This window comes from Octodon degus, unplaced genomic scaffold (genome assembly GCF_000260255.1).
Source record: "Octodon degus isolate 3935 unplaced genomic scaffold, OctDeg1.0 scaffold00112, whole genome shotgun sequence".
Taxonomy (NCBI): Eukaryota; Metazoa; Chordata; class Mammalia; order Rodentia; family Octodontidae; genus Octodon; species Octodon degus.
In genome coordinates this window covers 2,020,190-2,032,889 of record NW_004524688.1, presented here as the reverse complement: position 1 = coordinate 2,032,889, position 12,700 = coordinate 2,020,190, and the positions used below count along the sequence as shown (strand labels likewise).

The following is a 12,700-nucleotide window of genomic DNA, read 5'->3' as shown; positions in this document are numbered from 1 at the left end:
TGTCATCTGAAAGATGAAGATGCCTCACTAATTTATTGTCTCCATAAGAATTTAATGCTTTAGTTACAAAATTTATTAAAGATGGTTTCCAAATATTACTTCTGTTGTTAATGCTCTAAGAATATCTCTTGATTCTGTAAAAGCAAACAATTCATCTGAAAGTATGCCTCTGTAATAGCTCAGAAAATGTCTTCGTTCTCTATTTTCACTTAGAAAGAGGCCTACTCTCACAGTTTTACTAGAATTTGTAATAAAACATGCATTTGAAAGACTGGATTAAATGTTCAAGAGGAGAAAAATCGAAATCAATTTCTGAGTTTTTGACTTAAATAACTAAGTGAATAGCATGAGAGGAACAAAGGGAAAGAATAGTTTTGTGGTGAGAATGAGAAAGATACATTGAATTTATAACATGTTGAGCTTGAAAGTGCTGACTAGAGTAGCAAGAATATATGTATCTATATATATAATATATCATATATATGATATCTATAAGATGTATAGGATATATATATATATTATTTTTACTTTTAAAGGAGTACAAAATAGTATTAAAACAAAAATTACAAGTGATACAGAATTTCACTTAACAAAGTAATATAAATTTTGCACTATTTGTTGTAATGCATAGTGTCATCTTCCAACCAGTTATTCATATTACTAGATATATGCATGCAAATTGGAAGAAAAAAGAAAAAGTCAGGGAGATAGCTCAGTAGAATAAGCACTTGCTTGGCAAGCACAAGGTCCTGAGTTCAATCCCTGGTACCCACCCCCAACAAAAAAAAGAAAAAAAGGAAGAAATTAGTTTACAGCTGGCCAAATAGCTCAGCAGATTAAAGCACCTCGATAGGCAGATGCAGGGACTGGGAGTTCAATCCCCAGGTCTGCCACGCCGGCCCTGCCCCCAGGGTGTGCTGAGATGGCAATTGAGACTGGGCATGATGGCACACCTGTAATCCCAGCACTTGAGAGGCTGAAAACAGGAGGATCACTACAAGTCTGATCTGTGTTGTGAGACCCTGTAGACCCTGTGCTAACTACATAAAAACAAAAAAGAGATTAAGAAGAGAAAAAGGAGAAACCATTAAAAAAGGAGACAAAACAAATTAAGCATTTTCTGCTCCTTTCTGTAGACAGCAGAAATCCACAGTACAGTTGTCCAAACCATCACAAGGAAATGTGTTGATTTGAATCTCAAGAGAGATCTGAGCTTTACTTGTAGATAGTACCGTATAGGTACAGACAATTGAGGTAGGCATGGAACAATAGCACTGTCTCATAGAAATATAATAGGAATAACATAAGCATATTAGTTAGCTTTCAGGTCCCAGGACTGACTACCTGTGACACAACAGAGTTAACCTAACTCATGGTTTGAGAAATTCTGTCCATGGTCAGCTAGCTCCACATAGGGACATCATAACAGAAGGGTGTGGCAGGGCACAGTAACTTAGCTCCTGGAACACAGAAAGCAGAGCAAGGGAATGGTACCACAGAGGAAAAGGACCAGAGAATCAAAAATAGACTTCACTAACATGCTTTCCTGACCCACACCAAGACACCACCAGAACTGTGTTTGACCAATCCATTTGGTGGCTCCCAAGCCAATTACACTGACAGCTAAACTGTCACAAGAAATATTTTTTTAATTTTTATTAGTACATGTCTGTTGTATATATTATTCATGTTCATTATAGGGCATTTGTACCTATTCATAATGTATCTTAATTCTTCCTTTTTTCCCTTTCCCTTCCCCCTCTGCAGCATTTCTTCCCCTCCCCATTTATAAAAGCATTGATTTTGTTTCTTCCATTCTCTTTTTCTTCTCCCTTTCTTCCTTTCCCCCTGCACCTCCCTTGATCTCCTTCCCATTTGAATATGCTCTTCCTGCTCCCCAGTATCTATTCTCTGTTCCATTCCCTATTCACCCTTTGTGTTGCTCACACAAAAGAAGCAATGCAATATTAAACTTGAGTGTCTGATTTAATTCCACTCAAGATTATGATTTCAAGGTATATCTTTTCCTACAAATGACTCAAATGTCTCTACTATCTTCATTTTGAAAAGTGAAATGAAATTGGAGAAATTAGCTTTAATGAAATTATCCTGCTATGTTCAAAATATCACTTTGCAAGGGCCACATCCCATGTAGATTCTAGACAGTTCAAATATAGGGTGAGAAAAGAAGGCTGTGAAACCTTGGGAAACCTAGCATTTGAAGAATGGGGAGATACAAAGGACACCATATAGAGGTTAAGAGAGATGTCTCCAGATCTCAGCTTGGTCAACAGGTGGACAGCAGCACCTTCACATTTGCTTTTAGGAAGTTGCTGCATCAAAGTCAAAAGTGATCTCATTCTCTTGGTGTCCTAAGTCTCATGCCCTACACCAGTTTTACTTCTCAAAAAGGATTTCTTATCCATGAGTTACAAATGAGCCAGAAACCTAGCACCATGAGGCTTGCAGATATATTTACCAGTATATCTTAATCAACTAGTATGTCTTAATCAGAGCAGTGAAAGGAGTAGTGTCCCTTTAACAATCATATTGCATATTTTATAACAGCTTGTCATTGCAGCCAGACTATGACTTTAAATCCTGATCATGGAAATTGAAGCAAGGTATAAACTAATTCTCCCCTTCCTTTCCTTAGAGTTGTGTAGTGGGTTTGCTGCTGTTTACATTTTAACCTCACGTGGGCCTGAGGCCAAACCTACCAGTCTTGAAAGTTCCTGGATGGAAAGAAAAGGAAAGGTATCTAAGCTCTTCTTCTCTTTCCCTCCTTTTTTTCCTGAGCAAAATTTTCCTTTGTTTATTTCTTATCCCTTTTGCTCTTCGCCACCTTTTCTTTATTCTTCTCACTTTTCACACTTTTCCTATTTCTGTGTCTTTTCTCCTCAGTTTTCCTCCCCTCCCCCATTCTTTATTCTTTTTCTATGCCCCATTTTCTATTTCTCATGCATATTTCTATATGCATTGTCATTCTGTTCTATCAAATCATTTCATTGTCTTGGATGGACAGTGTTCTGTAACATGTTTTGGCTTGATATAAAGTTAGTGGTGTTGATAGTGGTAGGTAGTTACTTAGCTGATTCTAAAGTAGACTGTAACTACATACTTCTTTCCATTATGTTATTGAACACTGTCTTTTGTGCTTGGTTTTCATTTTATTTCTACTTAGGCTTTACTTTAAATTCATAATTACATTTAGGTTGTTAACTTGCAAAATTTATTTAGTGCCTACTGTCAGTCTTTTACTTAAATTAAGAACCATAAGATAAATTAGTTCATACTGATAATTATATTTTCTAAAATTATTAAAGCAAATCAAAACTAGAATGTTAAAGTATTTTCTCAAATGAAGCTGAACCAAACCCATAATTTAATTTTGTTGCTAATTCTAATTGCATATAAACACTTCTCATAATGAATTTTTCTACTTCCTCTGGGTCATGGTCCTGGAGCTATGGAATACTACAGTGGAAAGGAAACATCAAGAGCAAACCTTTCCACTGCTTCACTTTACAGATATTTATACTAAATCTCAGAGAAGTCCCTGAGATGGTCATGGTAAGACCTTGACCTCAAAATAGAAATCAGAGCAGGTTTAGAAAAAAATAAAATAAAATGGAACCCCAAATTTGTAAATCCCTGCATTTGTTATGGGCAAGACAGGAATTTGGAATGCTCTGTTCATAGGTGCTTGACTCATGCTTCATTCCGTTTTCTTCCTTTCTTCCTTTCTTCTTTTCTTTCTTTCTTTCCTCTTCCTCTCCCCCTCCCCCTCTCCCCTCCTCCACCTCTCTCCTCTCTCCTCTCTCTCTCTCTCTCTCTCTCTCTCTCTCTCTCTCTCTCTCTCTCTCTCTCTCTCTCTCTCTCTCTCTCTCTCTCTCTCTCTCTCCTGGCAGTACCAGGGACCGAACTCAGGACCTTCTGCTTGCCAACTGAGCTATCTTCCTGATCCCTTCATTCTATTTTCTTTATCTAGTTCGCATTGATACATGGTTCTCTAGTTTGTTTCCCTCTTCCTCTTTCCTCTCTCCCTCACTGCTTCCCTCCCTCCCCTAATTTGAGTCCAAAACCTAAGCAAAGGGAAAAAGAAGAATGATTGCTTATGAAGCAGATGGTGTCAGAAAGGAATTTACTTTTCACAAAACATGAAAATAGCATCTGCACTTCCACTGGAGTGGGCATCTTCCTGCACTAGACTGGCCTCATTTCGCAGCAGCAGGGGCAAGTGACAGTGACTCTGCTGCTGATTTGTTTTTGTGGGTGTGTTTCTTGCTTTTGCTTTCTTTGTTTGCTCCTTTCTTTTCTTTCAAGCAGTGAAGGCTTGAAGGACGTCAATGACAGTAATCACCGTATGTCCCCTTGCCACACAGATCATGTGCGGTATATCAGTACATTCACAAACCAAGCAAAATAAGTTCTTATTAGGCTTTCAGAAACTGACACAGGATATAATGAATGTTTTCAGAACTCATTTTATTTTTAAACAAAATTGCATAGACAAAGCTGCTCTTGCTTAACAAATGTGGTGAATGGGTTTCCTTTTTGACGTGTGTGTGAGACTGAGGGTACACCAACCTAGATCTCTTCCTATAGCATCCTGACATCTATTCTTTCAGGGTGAGTCTCTCCTTTAGTGTTAAAGCACAGTAGCCTAAGGCCTGACCCAATGGACTAAGAGAAATTCAGCAACTGTTTTCCTCCTCCCACCTCCAAGAATTCCAAGGACTTCTATGAGATTAATTGCTTCTGGCTCTCTTTCTGTGGGTGCCTGCTCTTTCAGATCTTCCTTTGCCATCCTCCATGTAATGCCACCTTTCCTGTGTGCTCCATGCTGCCCCGTCCTTGTTCATATCCAGGTGGACCACTGGCATAAGGGTCTAGGTATTGTGCTCTCTACTGAGAGTTTGGGAAATAGAGGAGTACAGCACATCACAGTAAATCAAAACAAGTTATTAGACCTCAGTGCCTAAACATCTATCTGCATTTTACTGACATGAACACTTCGTCATCTCCTAGCTCTTCCCCAGCCTCCCTTGCTTTCCTTTGGCTTTCATTGAGCATGTTAAACCATTTTTGTTACCATTCTTCTATCTCCTTCTACTGGGTTTTATTCTCAAATTTCTATGTTTTGCCTTATAAAACACTTAATACTATCCAGCCCTTCCCTAGGCTGGAATTATGGCTTCTTTTGAAGAACTGAAATGGAAGCTTCACTAAACAGTCTTCTACTCTTGTGCAAACTGAGCTGTAGGAGGACTGTATTAGGGTGTTTTACCAGGTACTAAATGCTCAAGATCTGTATGCAGATCTGTACTTAGTCTCCTGAAGGATGTTATGCATGCTTTCCAGATCTCTCTTGAGACAGTGGAGCTGAGGGTATGGCCAATTTCTCTAGGGGACTGGCACAGATATTGGGCTCACTTCTCTATGGTTGCCTTTTCTTGAGGCTCTAGAGCAGCCATGTGTCTTCAATGCCCAGGCTAATTACAATATTTTTCCCCAACTCAGAGTACTGAGAAGTTCTGAACCACTATTTCTTATCCACTGTCCATGCCTATGAAATAAAATATATGTCAAGCAGAAAGACTATTCATACATGTGGACATTTTCCTTTTTCCTCAGATTTTGATCTTAGATGCCTTATTTACTGTCTAATATCTTTATATTTTCTGTTTAATATTCTGTGTAAGTTTTATTTGTTTGAAGTAGTACAGTTTAGGACACCAAGGAATAGAAATCCTTTCATATTAAGAGTTATTTCTCCTTGCAAGAGACTTTCTCTTTGAAAGTCCCATGAGTTTCTGCCTCCAAATGCCTTGAATGTTTTTGGGGTCTTGATCCTGTGAAGCCGATAACCCTATTCTGTCTGTTTAAGAAATTCCTATATTCTCATCAACTGAGAAACAGATAAAAAAGATGCGATTTTTTTATATAATGGAATTTTTTATTTTTTAAATATAATTCCACCATAAAAATACTTTAATGAGTAAGTGGATACAACTAGAGACCATACTCATAAATGGACTCACACATGTAAACATCATATTGTCTCACTAGTGTGAAAAACTGAATAAGTAAAGAGGATCTGAACTGGATGGTAGATACTGTGATCTGGGAAAAAGCTGTTCAAAAAAGACACAGACTGTGAGGGGGAAGAGGCAAGGAAGCAATAGCTAAGATAATTATGTAGTTAGCTTCTCATAGTTCCTTGAAAAGAAAAATTTGTGCTAATATTGTTTAGACAGAATATCATGCCTATACCTTGTACCTTCTCCTTAAAAATAAATTTTAAAAATTCCTTGGGCCAGCCAAAAAGATCTGGAGATTAAAGTGCATACAAGCAGGCACAGGGCCCAGGAGTTCGATCTAATGGCCTGCAGTGCTGGATCCACCCCCAGGGCGTGCTGCAACTGAGACTAGGCGAGGTGGTGCAGGCCTGTAATCACAGCTTTTGGGAGGCTGTAAACAGGCGGATCACTAGGAGTCTGGTCTAGTGGTGAGACCCTGAACACCCTGTAGACCTGTCCCTAAAATAAAAAAAAAAAAAAAAAAAAAATCCTATATTGTTCATGAGAATGCAAGATAGTACAACTACTATGGAAATTGGTATGGAGAATCCTCAAAAAACTATCAAATACTATTTGATCCAGCTATACTGCTTCTGGGTATATTTCTGAAAGAATTAAATTTGGTACACTATAGTGATAAGTGCATACTCATGTTTACAAAAGTGGTACAATTCACAACTGACAAGCTGTGGAAACAGCCTAGATCCCATCAACAGAGGCATGATAAAAAAAAGTAGTATATTTACACAATTATTATTCAGGACAAAAGAATAAAATCATATCCTTTGAAGGAAATGGTTAGAATTAGAGACCATGATGTGAAGTGAAGTGAGATACTCAAAAAGTCAAATTCTACATTTTTTTAAAATATGAGAAACATTAATAAATAAGGACCTAGAAAGAAAAGTAAAGTTGACAGGAAATTAGGATGTAGACTGTTGGCCTTGAAGAGGGAGATCTGAGAGAGGGGAGAGGAAAAAGTGAGGGGGTAATAAGATAGAAAAAGATTACCTTGGGCTGGGGAGATAGCTCAGTGGTCTGAGTGCCTGCATGGCAAGCACAAGGATACAAGTTCAATCCCTGCTACTGCATGCTGTACCAGCCCCAAAACCCAAGGAACACTAACGTGACCACAGAAACTGGGCATGGTGGAACTCACCTGTAATCCCTGCACTGGGGAGGCTGAGACAGGAGGATCACTATGAGTCTGCACTGCGTAGTAAGACCATGTATACAATAAAATAAACAGACAGATAATATCTATCTAGATAATAGATAGAGAGATGAAAAGGATTACCTTATGTTAAATGTGTGCACCACTTTGTCAAAATGAGCACCACCATTCTGTATCACCAACATGCACCATGAGAGAAAAGAGGAAAAAAAGAGTCACAGGGAGAGCAAGACAAATTTAATCTTTGTGTTTAATTTTTCACCTTTCTTCTGTCATTCTTTCCTTTTATTTTAAAGAGAAAAAAATGATACAAAATTTCAAGACAATGTACTTGGAGAGTAACAATAATACATTGCTTATTGTGATGGTCAAAGTAGTTGCTCACATTACAAGATGCAGGCATCAAAACTTGATCAGACGATATAAGCAAAAACCTTTATTTTCAATGAACTAATAGAAATTAGTAGTATACCTATCTTAACTATTTTGTATAATATATATATATATATATATATATATATATATATATATATGTTTTTCCCCCATTCTACAGCTTTCTGCCTTGCCAGTTTCTCTTTCCTTTTGAGCCTGTCCTCTTTTCTATCATTCTGCACTTGCATATTAAGACAGTGCTATTGGATAAGCTTGTTATAGGATTGAAGAACTCTAACTTCTCTTAGAAATTTTGACAGCTTTTTGTCATTTTGCTGATTTACATCTTAATTAACATAACATACTAAAAATTAGAGTGTTATGGTTCCCTGATAGAGGCTCCATTTTTAAATCATTCATCTCGTTCCCTATAAACATATTATGGGTGGGTGTGGTCATCTGGCATAGTGCGAAAGAAGCCTACAATCCCTGGGCCAGAGGGTTCAGTGGCCTGGGCTCCGTCAGCGCACTGGGAGGGCCCGACTCGCCAGGGGTACCCCAGGCGCTCCTTGGTCCACAGAGGAGAATAAGGTCCTGGTGACTCAGGGATGCCACTAATGTAAGTTTTGCTAATATAAATATACACAAATACATTAGGAAAAGCATAAAAATTCAGACTTACTTTGATCTTAAAAGAACTCTTGCTTTTGGAATTTTTGCATATTTTACACTTGCTCTTATGTAGTGTTTTGAGTTGTTTTTTTGAAAATTTAGACTTTGCATTATCTTTGTGAAAGCATACTCTTTCAACTTAAAATTTTAATTTCTGTTTTTTCTCTGGACATTTTTATTTTGATGTATTAATTTTTACTGAGATGCTGCACAACAACGGGGACATAATTAGGAAACATTAGTGAACAGATCCTAGCTTGTTCAGTGAATTACATGCGGCTTTTCCCACAAAGTACAACATTTGTGGATCAAGATGTATGTTCATTTTTCAAAATTTGTTTCATTATATGAAACATTAATCTATCCAAATCCATTTGTTCTTTGTCAATGAATTGAAGTAAAAATGTTACAAATGTCTGATTATTCCTGGATTCAATCAAAACTAATTTTTTAAGCTGTAAAGTTCATGTGAGAAAGAACCCAATACATGTACCCCAAAAGTTCTTTCAATGTGGAAAGGGAAAGTAGTTAAGATGAAAGGCCCATACAGATTCAGGTGAAAATTCAATGAAAATAAACTTGTTTTAGCATTTAAGGAAAACAGGCAAACAATACAGCTTTTAATTAATATAAAAGAAGGACTCAAAGGGAAACTGATGGGATGTTTGTCCCTGAATAAATGAAATGAAGGATTTTAACCTCTTCAAAGTGAAGCTGAGTCTTACAAGTAACCTTGATGGTCAACAATGCCCATCTCCCCTCTAAATCAGGTGGTTTTTGCTTACATGCTAATTTATTTAAAGCCCATTCGTCAGTTACAGGGTTGAAACACTCCGGAGAAAACAACTCAGAGTTTCTTCCAGCTGATGGTTTTTAAAAGCAAGTCTGTGTGACCTTTCACTGTTGGTTTAGTCTTCCGGGGGAGGGCCGAGCTAGCTCAAGGCAGGAAGCTTCCTGCGGTAGTTATGTAGTTTTTCTTGCCTGAGCCCATTGGCTTTGCTTTGAGCCTCCAAGAATTCTCCTCTGCTTTCCAGCTTTCTGCTGATGAATCCTAGGAGAAAAATGCTCCATGCATTTCACAAGCACACAAATGTGATCTGTCATTAAACACAAGCGTCAGGAGCTCCCACGCGGCTGAACCTGAAACCATAGGGGTGATGATCCGTTAACTGCACACTTATGAGACTCATTGCGGGCAGACTCATTTTCTAACAAATTAGCTCTCTTCGTATACAGCAAGGCATTATTTATTTACTTGTTAACCCAGTCTCTTATTGCAAGCCAGTGCTAATGGAAATAGAACTTAAAAATGACACTTACACTTTTATCGTAGGTCAGGAAATAGTTGGAACCTATTCATTAATTTTTTCCCTTTGCCTTTCAGCAGCTTGTATTCACACTTGGGAATCCCTTGCTACTACATAGATTACCAAATTTTTATAATATTACATTTTCCTCTTTAATGCAAAACATCCTGAAAGGATCTTCCATCAGAAACCACTTTAACAAAACTTAAGGAATTGGGTGGTTCAATAGATAAATAGTACTGTTCTGCTGGGAGTGAAGTTCACGTCCAGCCTCAAGTCTAAATTAAATGAGCTTGATCGTATCTCTTCAGTCTCTTGTGAACAGCAGTGCAGAGTACTGAACTGTATGAATAATTCCACCGTTCAGCGTGATTGATAGTCTTGGCTCAGGAGAGTCCCGGAATTGAACTAACAACCGCACTAAATTGTATCGCATCTTTAAAGGAGATAGCCCTGTTTAGTGAGGGCTCAGTTACAGGAAAGGGCCATGTAACGCAGCATGCATCATCCTCAGCCTGAGTCTAGGGAGAGCGTGGCTCCCAGCTCGACGCCCGGGCTCAGCTTTGAAGCCGGTTCTGCAGTTCAAATTGCAGTGAATGATTTATTTTCTTTTCCTGGGCTACCTGCAACTCTTGACTTTGTGTATGTGTGTGTGTGTGTGTGTGTGTGTGTGTGTGTGTGTACGATATTGTATCTGCCTGATACATATTTGAGTTTTTCTTGCTAAGAAATTTGTCTCTAGCAATGACAAGGGATATCTGGACTTAAAATACATAAAATATTTCTATGACTGTAGTCTATGCTCTTCAGCATGCATTGTATTATATAATATATATCTTTATATTTCTATATATCTTTATATATCTTTACATATGGGGAAACTTGGTAATTCAGTGGAGTATATTGCTTTAATTTTAAAAGCTACTAAAATTTTACTTTCTTTATAACGTGTGTTACTCTGACATGTTCACTGACTTTTAGGTTGTGTAGTAACAGTAGTGCTGGAGGACTTCTTTTTTTTTTTTTTTTTTGGCGGAACCAGGGATTGAACTCAGGCCCTTGTGCTTGCCAGGGAAGCGCTTATTCCACTGAGCTATCTCCCTGGCCCTTGGAGGACTTATGAGGAAATGTATGAACACTGTAGCTTCAGCAATTGACAGTACGTAATATTTTTATTAAGCTTTCACTGAACAACATCTTTTGCAGTTTTGGAGTTCTTCCAATGCCACAGTAAGTCAATTAGAAGAAAGATAATTTCAAACATAGAAAATAATGACTACTAAATAAAATTATCTTTTTTCCTGAAATGCAACATAAAGCAATAAATCCTATGAGGTAAAAGCAGAAGATTTTGGATGAATTGATAATATTAGAATTTAAATAACCCTGAGATTATTCTCTTGTTGTCAAGTGTACATATCAGATAGTGATGTTTCTTTGGAACTATCTAGAACTGCAACAGAACTTGACAGACTATCTCTTTGTCTCTCTGTCTCTCTCTCCCCTCCCTTCCTCCGTCTCTCCCCTCCCAGCCTCCTTTCTCCCTTTCTCTTCTACTGTTTCACTAGCAAATAGCAAATGTCAATCACCTATGATTAAATAGGAAAAGATGGTGGCATCGTCTGTTCTTCAAAATAAATTCACTTTTTCACTAACACTGTAGACTTTATAATGCATATATAGGCTCTAGTTTGGTTTGGGCAATATATGTAGGCAAAGAAGCAGATATGGAAAATAGTATATGAATTTATTCATATGTCTTTTAAAATTGTGTTGAAAATAAAGGTGGGGTATGATAGAATACATTTTTATTGTTTAAGATTCTAATACAGGAAAACTATCTACAATCTCAGTATTTTTTCATAGTTTTTATTTACTAGTTGAGAAGCAAACAGAGCAATGTAAAATAATAATTATTCTCCCTGTGGATGTAAGTATTTTTAAAGTATTTATCTTTACAAAATGTGTTCCTATTGTATGTTAGGGTATAATCTAACAAGCTAGTCTGATTTTCACTTCATATAGTGTATGTTGTACAGTTCAAAGTAAAAATCTTTTTTAATGCATTACAAATTAACTTTCAAGGACATTAGGAAGAAGAATGATTATTTGGTTACTTAATTATCAAACTAATGAAGCAGGTGTTTGGATCCTTGATCCTCATGTTCAAAATAAAACGAGTAATGTTTAAAAAAGGAAACATGAGTAATGTATGTGAACTTTTTTCCCCCATAATTTTATTGAGAAACAAATAGCAATGAGACAGTTTCAAACCAAATTGGTAGGACAGTTTCAATAATTAACACATTGCATACATTCTTCCTAGTGGTTAATTGCTGTACAAGATGCGGACATGATATCCTATTTACAAACATTATTGCAACAAATCCCTCTATTCATTAAGAGAATGTAGCTATATATCTATCCTAACCATTTTAAATACACAGATACAAAGTGGACATCCATTTATATATCCCCTTTTTTTTTGTTTAGTTCCATTATTTGAATATTATAGGTGTGTAAACTCAGCAAAATATTCTAAAAGAGTCCAGTAGTCCATAATAGTATTGGGTCTTCTGCTTGACTGGCAATGTCAGAAATTGTTGACCTGAGTCCCCTACAGCTCAACATAACAGCATGGCTTTACTTCTTATACTTTGTTTTTATAATTTTCGGCTGGATGGTTAAGACCAAGGTAAAGCAGGACCTATGCAACAAGAGTTGTAGCTTTTGGGTCTGATAAGGTCAGTGAAATCCCCTCAGGATTTATTCTGAGATCCTATACCTCAATTGTATGTGAACTTAACTTTGACTCCCTGCTCCCATAGACTGAAAAAACAACTGTGAAATTTTTTGAGTTTTTGAATAATACTAAGTTTCTTGGGGCCGGGGAGATACCTCAGTAGAATAAGTGCCTGCCTGGCAAGCACAGGGTCCTGAGTTCAATCCCTGGTACTGCAAACAAATAAATAAATAGATTTCTCAATTTTCAGTTGATCACTTCAAATATTTAAACATAGTATTTTAACTATTCCACAAACATTTATCCTCAAACCCTCAGGCATTCTATCAGTATTTTCAGTACTGAAAAT

General features: G+C 37.1%; 1 protein-coding gene across 1 annotated transcript in view; it reads left to right on the top strand.

Annotated features, from left to right (window-relative positions):
• Positions 1–12,700, top strand: part of Pacrg (parkin coregulated) — a 539,156-nt gene that overhangs the window by 191,700 nt on the left and 334,756 nt on the right. The gene's annotated exons all lie outside the window — the stretch shown is intronic.